Source organism: Pistacia vera, unplaced genomic scaffold, assembly GCF_008641045.1.
Source record: "Pistacia vera cultivar Batoury unplaced genomic scaffold, PisVer_v2 Contig977, whole genome shotgun sequence".
Lineage (NCBI taxonomy): Eukaryota > Viridiplantae > Streptophyta > Magnoliopsida > Sapindales > Anacardiaceae > Pistacia > Pistacia vera.
In genome coordinates, this window is record NW_022196864.1 from 43,327 (window position 1) to 56,393 (window position 13,067).

Sequence of the window (13,067 nt, forward strand, 5' to 3'; positions counted from 1 at the left end):
CTGGTTTAGTCTGCAGTTCATGAAACTGCAGTTTTATGTGAAAAAATTTGGAGTGCAATTTGTGAGCTGATTCTGTTTGTTTTTTTTAGTCTGCAGTTTATGAAGATTCTGGATTTGTCTGTAGGTCATGAGACTGCAGTTTTGTGGAATTTTTTTTTTTTTTTTTGTTTGGAACTAATATGAGCAGAACATGATAGAGAAGACTGCCAAGGAGGTTTAGTTTAAGGGAAGATGTAAAGAAGAATGTGGTAGAGAAGACTGTCCAAAAGGTTTAGCTCAAGGGAAGATGTTAGGAAGAATGTAGTAGAGAAGACTGCCCAGGACGTTTAGTTCAAGGGAAGATATTGAACAGAGTAAAGCAAATCAATTGTAAGGATATATCTGTAAGGTTCTAAAAGTAGCTTAGTTTGTATTGAAAACAGTTGAAACACTGCGTTTTAGTTTCAGAGCAGCATGAAACGCTGCGTTTTTTCTACAGATTGGCTGAGTATAAAACAGCCTCTTATTTCTGTTTTTGTTAACAGTTCAGATAGAAATATCATAAACAGACTATTGATTTTCTTCAGAGTCGTCTAAATCCCTCTTTCTTGTTTCTTGATTCTGGAAAACTTTCTCTTCTAATTTTAAATCATATATATGCACATGCGTGGCTTTCTCTCGGATTAAGGTATGCATTGATTGTTGTTCAAGTTGAGAGCTGAGAACGAGACACAGCCCAAGTGCACAAGTAATATGGTTAGTTTATCGAGTTAACGATATGGACCATTCAATTATTTCCCAAAAGAAACTGACGAAGGGCAGAAATTGGGTTTTAAAAATTAATGAAGATCACAACAAAATTTTTTGTTGGTTAGTGGGAAGAACATTTTATAATTGGAAGAAAGCATCTATGTATGACTTTTGAGTTCAAACATTGTAGGGTTCCTTGTCTCCAAATCTTAAGCAAGTCTCAATAAAGGATTATTCTACTTGTGATTAATGATTTTATTTTAATTAATTTGACCTCTTTTTATATTTTTCAATGATTACTTAAATGGAAATTAATTTAAGTAAACCAAATAAAGGAAAAACGATAGTACAAAATGTAACATAAATATAAGAGAGAAAAAAAATTGCGCATATTTAATTGAAACAAATTGAATTTAGGTAAGTAGCATTTAACTGCCACTCGATTAATTCTATTCTGGATTCAACAAATTAATTGACTAATATTAATTATAAAGTTAAACTTGTTGCATTAAAAAATAAAAAACCTTTACTTAATTACAAAAGATCAGTATGCGTAACCCATGAAATTTAATGTATTAGAAATCAATAATTTGAAAGAAAATAATGCAATAACACAATACTTTACTACTTGAATAAATTTATAAGAAGCAAAACCTTGAGCAAATTATGTTGGAAATAACATTCAATTCACGAGGAAACACAAGAAAATTTTTATGTGGAAAAACCTCTTCAATTAAAGAGAGCAAAAGACTACGGGAATCTAACAATCCACTTAAATCCAATATAATTAAAAGAGTTTACAACAATTACAATCCACCAAAAATGTTCTACACAAATTTCTTATTTCTTATTTTTTTATTTTTTTTTTTGCTTTCAAAGATTATAATATAAATTTTTATGACTTGGATCATACCTAACTTAAGTTAAAGTCAACCAAAACTTAAATTAAGTCAACGTTGCCTTGATTTTTAATATGAATTAATAAAAACAATGGAATTTTTTTTAATATAAACATAGATAACAACTCAAACTTCTTTAATAATTTTGAGCAGCTAAACGATGACATTTGAAATATAGAAAAGTGGTGGGTGAAGAGTAAAGAATAACGTTCAGTAAAATATAGTTAATGTTTAATTTGAGAAAGCATGAACATTCTTAAACACAAAACAAACTCACAAGATCTATGTCTTTTTCCATCAAATTAGAATAAAAAACCTCCAAAAAATAAGTATGATTCAACCTTAAAATAAACTAAAAGGAAATGAGTAATACATATACCTAAAACTGATAAAACAGAAAACTAATCTAATTGTGACACCTTGATTAGTGAAAGCTTTAATAATTTCAGTCTTCAAAAGTTTTAATAACGAATAACATAGAGAAAGTGAAAGAGAGAATGAGAGAGTCTTCGTTTGTTTCGTTTTTGGGAATACTATTATTATTATTCCCAAAAAAGTTAAACAGTAAAATGTCATTATTCCCAAAATATTATTCTATATTTTTCAATTTATTTTAAACCTCCTAAATTTGTTAATTTAACTAAACACCCTCAAATATTTTTTTTAGAAATTGCAAAAACACTCTGGCCACCCTTCGGCGGTGGTGGCCAGCTGTCCGTATTTAATGGGTGAGTTTGGGGTGTTTTTGTTAACTTTTAATATTTTATTATAGGGGTGGTTAGTAAATAAATGAACATAGGAGATATTTTTGTTAATTTTTAAATCCTACATCGTAATACCCATCCAATTTAACTTTTTTCAAAAGATTATTCTAAAAACTATCAGAATAATGAACCAAATGGAGCAAATAATTTTGGGGATAAAATCATAAAAAACAGGTGGACGTAAAAAAGAGTGGAAAGAGTTTTAAACTTTTAATATGATGTAGGCGTAAAATATATATATTAATAATATATTTTTTATGAGTCTGGATATATGTATAATATTTCTCATTTTTTTTTTAAATTAAAAAAATTCATGGGACCTATATGAACAATTTTTTTTAAGAAAATGCTAGGCCTACCCTCTAACGGGCTGGGTCCGCTGTCTATATAATATAAACGTATAAGCAGCCAGTGGGAAGTGCATTAGATTAATGGATATTAATGTTAATGTCTTGTATTTCATGTAAGACAAGATTAGACTGGATTATATATGCATTTAATGAGTGCAGTAGAATACAAAGTTTAATTCGACTATCAAATATTTATAACAATAATGAACTAGTTGGTTTGTGAAACCCCGTTTTTTTTAATCCTAATAAATATTACATATTCTTTGTGATTTTATTTTTATGGTAGGGGATTTCTGTTAGTTTTTAAAAGTTTATTGGGAATGAAATTGCAAGAAAAGGAAGCTGCTGGGTTTGCATGTAACAATGGACAAAATCTGGAGGTTTTTTTGGAAGGAAAAGCTGATGTGGCAGGGGTTTACCGGAATTATCTGTAATCTAGGGGCAGAAGCATAATTATAGAAAGATTAAAAATATAAAAAGGCTGATTTTCGCCCAGATGAAGGAAGAAGGAGACTGGGAGAGAAGAAACACAGAGAGGAAGAAGAGAGAAAAGAAAAAAAAAGAGAAGAGAGTGTGAGGTTCAGCCGAGAGGAGTGAAAGTGATCTGGAATCGGTGGAGGAGAGCAAAAACCGAGCAAAATTAACCCAGATCTAAGCTCGGGATTGGAAAAAAAAAAAAAAAAAAATGTTTGAAGCTTGCTGGAAGTTTGGTTGAGCTGAATGGTGAGTGGATTAACCAAAAAGTGTTTTAAAAACTTAATTTCCTGTTTGCATATCAAGTTATCTATTTCTATTATAATGTTTTGGGTACAAAATCTTGAGTTAAGTATTTTATTTGCTAAACCTTATCTTGCATGTTTCGGCTGAGCAAATTTTTGGGTGATAATGAATTAGATCTTGTTCCAAAGTAATGAGTTTACTATAGAGAGGAGTTGGGTTCGGCTTATGTTGAAGGGTCGAGAAAATTTATATTGTGCAGAGTTTTGGTAACGGAAATGTTGGTGTTGGCTTTATTAAATTGTTGAATGGAATATATATTTATTTAGAATGAGACTTTATCATATAATTAACTCTTTTCTTTATTTATATACACATATAGGTGTATAAAGGTGCATTTGGTGTTTTGTTCTTCAAAAATGGGCTGCTGGCTTAATTTGGAGACAGTTTGCTAATCAAAGACTGAATGGGGATTGCACCAAATCCTTTACTAAAGATTGAGTTTTTAAGCTTGCATGTTGCTTTAAAGTTATTGCCTTTCAATCACTTGGAAATTTTGTGTGAATTGAATAATTGAAATGTTGTTTTATTTGGTAGAAATGAGTTGTGGTTGATGTTGTGTGAAGAGTAGATGAAGAAAAATATATATAAAGGCAGCAAATGTTGAAGGTTAAGGCTTGTATGTTAAAATTCGGGTGAATAATTTTAATTAGCATGCGATACGCGTTGTATGCCAAATTCTATAACGTTTTGTTTTAAATTATTTTACTAAACTATTGAGTTAAATGTGCTGTTGGTGGAATTGACTTCAAATTGGCTGGTAGATTCAATTGGAAGTGTTGAAATGCATGAATAAGTGGAGTTTTAAGTGTGCTTTTCCTTTATTTTGTTAAACACATGCATTTGTCTTTATAATTATTTGTCTTGTCTTGTTGAAAAATCTGGAAGAGAGGAAATGCATAATTAAAGGGAGTATTCCTGCAGATTTTTAAATAATGCGGAGTGTTGAGGTTGGCTGTTAAATTGTTGAATGGGTATGTTTATGATTAAGATGAGATATTACTATAATTTTTTTAACCTTTTTGTTTATTGGTATGTATGAATATATTCATGCTATATGAATAAAATGTTGCCGTTGAGAGTAAAGAATTGGTTGAATTGTATACGAGTTGAGGTTCGTGATGTTGGTAAATGGTTTCTTGGTTTAAAAAAAAAAAAAAGATAGAGAAGGGGTGCATTCTGTCAGTTTTGAAAGTATGTTTTAAAACTTGCATTCTACCCCCATTTTGCATGGAATTTCATACGTTTTGGCATGATTTGCTTTTATATGAAATGTGGTATATATCTTATGATTAGTGTCGGACATATGCTATGGTAAAACATTGAAATAAACGGTAATTAATAATTTTATCGAAATAAAATTTATGTACTACGAAATCATTGATTTTTTATATCTTGTTGTAGACCAGGATAACTCTATATATACTTTGGCCCCGAATATATTTTCCTCTGCAAAACAAAAGTGAACATATCAACATGGCTTCCCAATCCACCAATCTCTTTCTTGGCCTTTCGCCTGTGCTTCGCGCCACACCACGATCTTCGACTTTCTCTAACGTCAAATATCATCCGAATAAATCTCTCTTTTTCTCGAGTAAGTTCTTCTGATGATTAATATCTTGATGCATGAACATATAACAACGGAGAGTAAAGAATACAGTACACGTAAAACCAAAAGAATGAAGAAGGAAACATATATTGATATATATATATTTTGAGTTTTTCATGTTCACTTCCAGGGTAGCCATGCTGCATATTTCATGTTGATGGCAGCGCAGTGTACTTCCTTTTCAAGAATTGATAATTTGTTTCTCATTTTATGTATTTTAGGTGTTTGGCCGTCCCGCCTTGAAGACAAACGAGTTAACTTCAGCATTTGCCCACGATGTAGTAACAGCAGTTCTGCATCGGAAAATCGCATCCTAGGTAAGATGTTGAAAGCACTTCTGTCATCTCTTCCGTGTCAACTTTTTGTGTATAATAATATATTTGATTTTCAAATGAAAAACCTACTGTTTTATAATAATTAATTATTATAGTAAAAAAAATTAAATCACGAAACGTCACAAGTCACAAGAATACAAACAAAACAATAGAATAACATTTAGTTTTATTTAAAGTCGTATAATTCTCTGCATCACATAATTAGTACTTGGTAGCTAGCTAGGGATACACAACTAATGTCTTTAAAAATCTAACTTAAATATATCCTCATTAAATTAAACGAAAATAAAAAAATAAAGACAAATCAAATTAAATATAAATTAAGCTATATATCATAACTTTATTTTGATTTATATTTCAGTATAATATTTTTCAAATTGTACAAGTTTTAATTATTGTCTATTTAGTAAAATTTTCTGTTCAACCTATATGCAGACGTGTTGCACAATGACCTAACTACCAGTGGCTGACACTGAAGAGACGCTCTTAAGGTTATTTGAGTACGACAAATTTTTTTTTTTTCATCGTGGACTTCAAAAAAAAAAAAAAAAAAAAAACTGAAAAATATGGTTTATTGCTTTTTATTTCAATTCTTGTGTGTTAATACAACTGCATTTAGTTGCTATAATTATATATGTGAAATTTAATTAATTAGCTGCTCCCAGTTACAAATAAAAATCTTCCACCATCAAGGTATATGAGCCTTAGAACTTAGAAATCCTGTCCTTAGAAAGACGGTTGGCTTTTTAAATACAGTGGGTCAGAGTAGAGGCAGTGGAATTTTCAATTATATCATCTAAAACTTTATATAAAATATTAATGGTAGTGAAATTCCGGACCTAGCCCTCTGTTTGCTTAACTTTTCCAACCATATTTTATTCTACTATCCTATCCTAAAAATTGAAAAACGTGTTTGTTTTAATATTGTTTAAAATTCAATTCAATTCTATTTAACTCGAAACATTTAACAATTACCTTTCTCAATAAAAGTTTATAAATTAACAAAAACACTCCCATCGACCCAAGCAATAGTCCCCCGTCAGCAAATACCGCCTTCTGCCGGTGCCGGAACGATACACGATTGACTGGATCTAGTCGATTATGTGCCAATCTATCCACGTTGACGATGACCACATTTTTTGGTCCTCATTTGGCCATCAACGATGGCCAAGATATTGTCGTTGTCAACGACCAGATCTTTGACCGTAGAGCTGACTATTTTCGGCTGGATCAGCGTACAACCGGTTAGATCTAGCAGATCATGCGTCATTCTAGTGACTTCTGGCCACTGTCCGGCGGTGGTGGTTGGCTACGGAAAATCAGTTGAGTGGGTGAGAGTGTTTTTGTTATTTTATAAACTTTTATTGTGGGGGCTGTTAAGCTAAATTAACAAATATAAGGGATTAAAAAAAATCTAAATATTTTCAGAAAATATTTAAAGAAATGTACCAAATACATTTTCAGAATCCTATCTTATTTAATTAAATCATATTCTATCATATTCAAAATAGAATATTATTAAAAAAAGTGTACCAAATAGTTTTGGAAGGGTAATATTGTTAGACTCAAGCCACCAGTAAAGGAAAAACGGCCCACCCATTACCACAAACGTCTCACACGACAATCAACATTTTAATCAAATGCTAGGATTTATTTTTGGATTTAATCATGTCAATAGAAGTTAATGATAAAGACCTTGATTTAACATTGACCAAATACTAATTGGAAACAATAATTTTTTACATTACTACCGTTCCTTTTCATCATCAACAAGACAACAATCCTGTCTTCCCATCCCTAGCTCTACAACATTAAAATATTCAAAATAAATCCAATTAACAGAATTGAATTGATCAAAATCTAGCAATTTGGAAGATGAAGAAATGCATCATGAAGAAAAGACAAGAAAAGAAAAAAAATCTGCTTTGATCTCTATCGGTGAAGATGNAATATCCCTATCTCTTTTTGGGGTGAATGTGTGATCACAGCTAAATACATGATCAACCACATGCCAATCAGAGTTCTTCATGGAAAAACCCCTTATGAGGTATTATTCAAGAATCAACCCACCATTGGTCACCTTCAAGTTTTTTTATGTCTTTTGTTATGCTGTTACTCTTGGGTCACATGACAAGTTTGGAACCCGAGCCACTTGCTGTATTTTCATGGGATATCCGATACTCTAGAAGGGTTAAAAGTTATGATCCGCTTACAAACAGGTTCATGATTTCGAGAGATCTTGTGTTTCATGAAGACATCTTTTCGTTTGCCACCAAAGACATGGTCTCCTCTCCATCTCCTTGCTGGTCTCCTACAGCTGATGAACCTACTCCACTGGATCCCTTATTTGATTTGATGCCTTCTCGTTAGGTTCCTCAGCCTGACATTACTTCTGATTCAGATACTGACACAACAGTCCTTGATGATTCTCTGGCAGAATCGCCTCCTGTAGTTTCTCCTCCCAGATGCCCTGATCCAGTTCCGGTTGTTCCCACACGATGCAATACTTGCTAAACCTGACCTCAGATCTGGACAACTGATTATGAAAGTCCCACCATTTCAGAATCTTCTGGTACACTGTATTCTACCTCCAACTATGTAAGTTAAAATAATAAATAAATAAAACACCTACATTACTAAAGTCTAATCGTTACTGAAGCTGACATAAAGGTGTAATGAAAAGTTAAACAATCACAATATTTAAAAGCACTTCCTTGCTCAGAATCTCATAATTCAGCTAATTATAAGTTAACCATTGTTAGGGCCAAAAATCGTCCTCGGCCCAAATAGGGAAACAGGATCACTAGTGAAGAATGACCAGGCCCAATCTTGCAGAGGCCCAATTCGGATTAGCCCTATTTGATACGAAGTATAGCCGGCCCGAACTACATGGGCGCGAGCCTCTTAAGCCCTGTCCAATTTCTAGGCCTATGGGTGAGTCCAGAGCCCATAGCTCCTTCAACATTTTCCTATTCTTGATCAATCCCCTATTCAAGGTCGTCTTCCTCTTTCCTGGCGACTTACCCACTTGGGGGTCATTCTCCTAAATGGAATTAACTTCCTATCTAGACACTGATAAAGACAGCTGATTACGGCCNTTTATTAATTGACCATCCACGCCGTCTGGTATTTTTTCTAATTGGAAGGGTATTCCCTTACAAAACACAATGTTATTTTTTACTGCCTGCTTTTGTAATTAGGGCGCTGCATGATACCTTAGCACTATTTAATAACATTAAATAACTCACTCTCTAACAAATTACACTTCACACACACACACACACACACACACACACACACACACACACAAACGTTAAGATCCCTGAGATAAAATAACATTTCTAATTAATAGAATTTATATAATATCTAAAAGAGTAAACGACTTTTTTCCACCCAAGGTTTGCCTTAATGAAACTTTTCCACCCAAAAAGTTTCAAAATGCCATTTTCCCACCCGACATTTGTATTCCATTAATACCAAAAATACACTTCACTTTCTTAGCCAATGTTCAGTGAGTTACTAGGAGTTAGGATAAGAGAGTTTTTGTAGAGTAGATGCATGGATCGAATGGTGATGACTAATTGAATATTCATTGCCGAAATCAGTCGAGAATCAACAAAGAACAAGAAACCCTAGTTTTGCGATAGTCGGCAATCGGCGAAAAATCAGATGCTGGATTGAGAGGGGTTTTGTAGAGAGGAGACCAATAGTTCAAATAGTGGTGACAGAAAGAATTTGTCGCCAAAATCGGCTTTTGGTAGTAACGAAATATAAAAATTGGGTGGGAAAATGGTATTTTGAAACTTTTTGGGTGGGAAAGTATCATTAAGACAAACCTTGGGTTGGAAAAAAGTCGTTTACTTCATCTAAAACCATGGTAGATAATTTGACCTTATGGACATCTGAATTCTATCAATTGTGGATATGTAAAAAAAAGAAAGAAAAAAGGAAGGATTAATAATTAATGTAATAACAATTACAATACAGGTGAGGTTCGCATTGGAGGTTCCATGGTACGCAAGCTTGCCTAGAGTTGAGGCGAGGCTTTACATTGAACAATATGGCGCTGGAGATGACGTTTGGATAGCCAAAGTCTTGTATAGGTATGGTTTTGGTTGTTCATTCCTTAGTTCATTTGTCATGATTTCAACCAAGAGTCCTTGTTTTCGATAAACTGAAATATTAGAAGCAACCAACTTATTAGTTCACGAATCTACCATGCTCAAAATGTTATAGATTAGCTGCAACACACAACAATATGCCATCCTTTTATTTTTTTATAGACCTTTTGTTTATCATGATTAGCCAAAGTCTTGTATGCTTTATTTGTTCATTCCTTAGTTCATTTGTGTGATCACTGATCACAATATGATGCATTTCGTTTTTCCATCTTCTAATTAATCATAATCATATTTAATTAGCTTTAAAGGTAATACACGTGCAATAGTACTATTGAATGGGTGCACAAATGACTTAGTGCAGTACTCGTACAAAATCTTAAACATCTCGATTAATTCATTGATTCGATTTATATTCTAATGGCTATGTAGTCACCCCTACAGGATGTTGTATGTAAACAATAACATCTATCTTGAGCTTGCAAAATTAGACTACAACAATTGCCAAGCTTTACATCAGACCGAATGGGACAATATGCAAAGGTATATATATACATCTGACATTCCTTTTTTTCCAACAACTCAAATCATGTTAATTTTCCTCAAGAAACATGCTATGATACACAGGTGGTACACAGAATGTAAGATTGACAATTTAGGAGTGAGCANTTGTTAGGGCCAAAAATCGTCCTCGGCCCAAATAGGGAAACAGGATCACTGGTGAAGAATGACCAGGCCCAATCTTGCAGAGGCCCAATTCGGATTAGCCCTATTTGATACGAAGTATAGCCGGCCCGAACTACATGGGCGCGAGCCTCTTAAGCCCTGTCCAATTTCTAGGCCTATGGGTGAGTCCAGAGCCCATAGCCCCTTCAACATTTTCCCATTCTTAATCAATCCCCTATTCAAGGTCGTCTTCCTCTTTCCTGGCGACTTTCCCACTTGGGGGTCATTCTCCTAAGTGGAATTAACTTCCTATCTAGACACTTATAAAGACAGCTGATTACGGCCCTGATTCTTCTAGGGTTGGCATCAGAGTCACACTAGGACTCCTGCTCCCACCAGGATTGGAAGACCAGACGACCACTATATAAGCAGAGGCCAGCCCTCTCACAAAGGACATCGACATTACACCTTCACACCCGAGACTCTTTACTTGAGAGTTTCGCTTATTCGCCGTAGTCACAGTCCCCGACTAGACTTCCGGTAATCTCATTCCCTAGCCCTCACTATATTAGCCTTTCAGCCTTGCTGACTTGAGCGTCGGAGTGCCTACGGCAAACACCACCCTGGTGTTTTCCGTTCGCTTCACGCGTGTGTTTCTCTACGTGTGCAGGTACAGCAGATCGCTAGTGGCCTCAACCTCGCGGGATCAGACCCTCCTTTCCGTACAGGTAGATTTTTACGTCTACAACCATGATCCTCTTCCAATTTTAAATCATATATATGCACATGCGTGGCTTTCTCTCGGATTAAGGTATACATTGATTGTTGTTCAAGTTGAGAGCTGAGAACGAGACACAGCCCAAGTGCACAGGTAATATGGACCATTCAATTGTTTCTCAAAAGAAACTGACGAAGGGCAGAAATTGGGTTTTAAAAATTAATGAAGATGACAACAAAATTTTTTGTTGGTTAGTGGGAAGAACATTTTATAGTTGGAAGAAAGCATCTATATATGACTTTTGAGTTCAAACACTGTAGGGTTCCTTGTCTCCAAATCTTAAGCAAGTCTCAGTAAAGGATTATTCTACTTGTGATTAATGATTTTATTTTAATTAATTTTACCTCTTTTTATATTTTTCAATGATTACTTAAATGGAAATTAATTTAAGTAAACCAAATAAAGGAAAAACGATAGTACAAAATGTAACATAAATATAAGAGAGAAAAAAAATTGCGCATATTTAATTGAAACAAATTGAATTTAGGTAAGTAGCATTTAACTGCCACTCGATTAATTCTATTCTGGATTCAACAAATTAATTGACTACTATTAATTATAAAGTTAAACTTGTTGCATTAAAAAATAAAAAACCTTTACTTAATTAGAAAAGATAAGTATGCGTAACCCATGAAATTTAATATATTAGAAATCAAAGATTGATAGGTATACAAGAATTATTTTCCATGCATATGGACAAATATGACAGAAAGCTGAAATCATCGTCAGGAATAAAGAGGGTGAGAGATTCCTTGCCAGAAACGGACACACACAATACTATATCGTCTACCATTTCTCAAACAACCAGCAAAACTTTAAGAAAATTATCGAACCTTAAGTAAAAAAATATTACAATATCAATAATCTGAAAATAATAATAATAATAATATAATAACACAATATTGTACCATTTGAAAAAATATATGAGAAACAAAACCTTAAATAAATTATGTTGAAAATAACATTCAATTTATGAAGAAATACAAGAAAATTTTTACATAGAAAAACCCCTTCAATTAAAGAGAGTAAAAAACCACATGAATCTAATGATATATTTAAATCTAATATAATTAAAAAAATTTACAACAATCACAATCCATAAAAAATATTCTACACAAATTTCTTATTTCTCTTTTTTTTTTTAAATATTATAATATAAATTTTCATAACTTTGATCAGGCGCTAAAGTCAATTAAAACTTAAATTAAGTCAACGTCGCCTAAAACTTAATTTTCCATCAAATTAGAATAAAAAACCTCAAAAAAATAAGCATGATTCATCCCTAAAATAAACTAAAATGAAATGAGCAATACATATACCTAAAACTAATAAAATAGAAAACAAATCTAATTGTGATACCTTGATTAGTGAAAGCTTTAACAATTTTAGTCTTCAAAAGTTTTAATAACCAATAACATAGAGAAAGTGAAAGAGAGAATAAGAGAGTAAATAATTTTAGGGATAAAATCATAAAAAACAAGTGAACGTAAAAAATAATGAAGAGGATTTTAAACTTTTAATATGATGTATGCGATGGAATATATATATATATATTAATAGTAAGTTTTTTATGAGTTTGGATATATGTATAATATTTCTTATTTTTTTTAAATTCAAATATAGTTTGGATATATATATTAATAAAAAAATTTCATGGGACCTCTATGAACAATTTAAAAAAGAAAATGCTAGGCCTGTCCTCTAAGGGGCTGGGTCCACTGTATATATAATATAAACGTATAAGCAGCCAGTGGGAAGTGCATTAGATTAATGGATATTAATGTTAATGTCTCGTATTTCATGTAAGACAAGATTAGACTGGATTATATATGCATTTAATGAGTGCATTAGAATATAAAGTTTAATTCGACTATCAAATATTTATAACAATAATGAACTAGTTGGTTAGATTATATTGTTTCGTTAGCATGAGTTTCATTTACAGCTGATAACTTCAACTTTGCATGCATCAAATACGCATAAAGTTACTTAATATTATGAGCTTTCTTTCAGTGATCATTATAAATTGGACACGATGAGAT

At 32.6% G+C, this 13,067-nt stretch overlaps 1 pseudogene; it reads left to right on the plus strand.

Annotated features, from left to right (window-relative positions):
- The window catches only part of LOC116121385, a 35,214-nt pseudogene extending 24,957 nt beyond the window's left edge, over nt 1–10,257 (plus strand).
- The last annotated feature ends 2,810 nt before the right edge of the window (nt 10,258–13,067 follow it).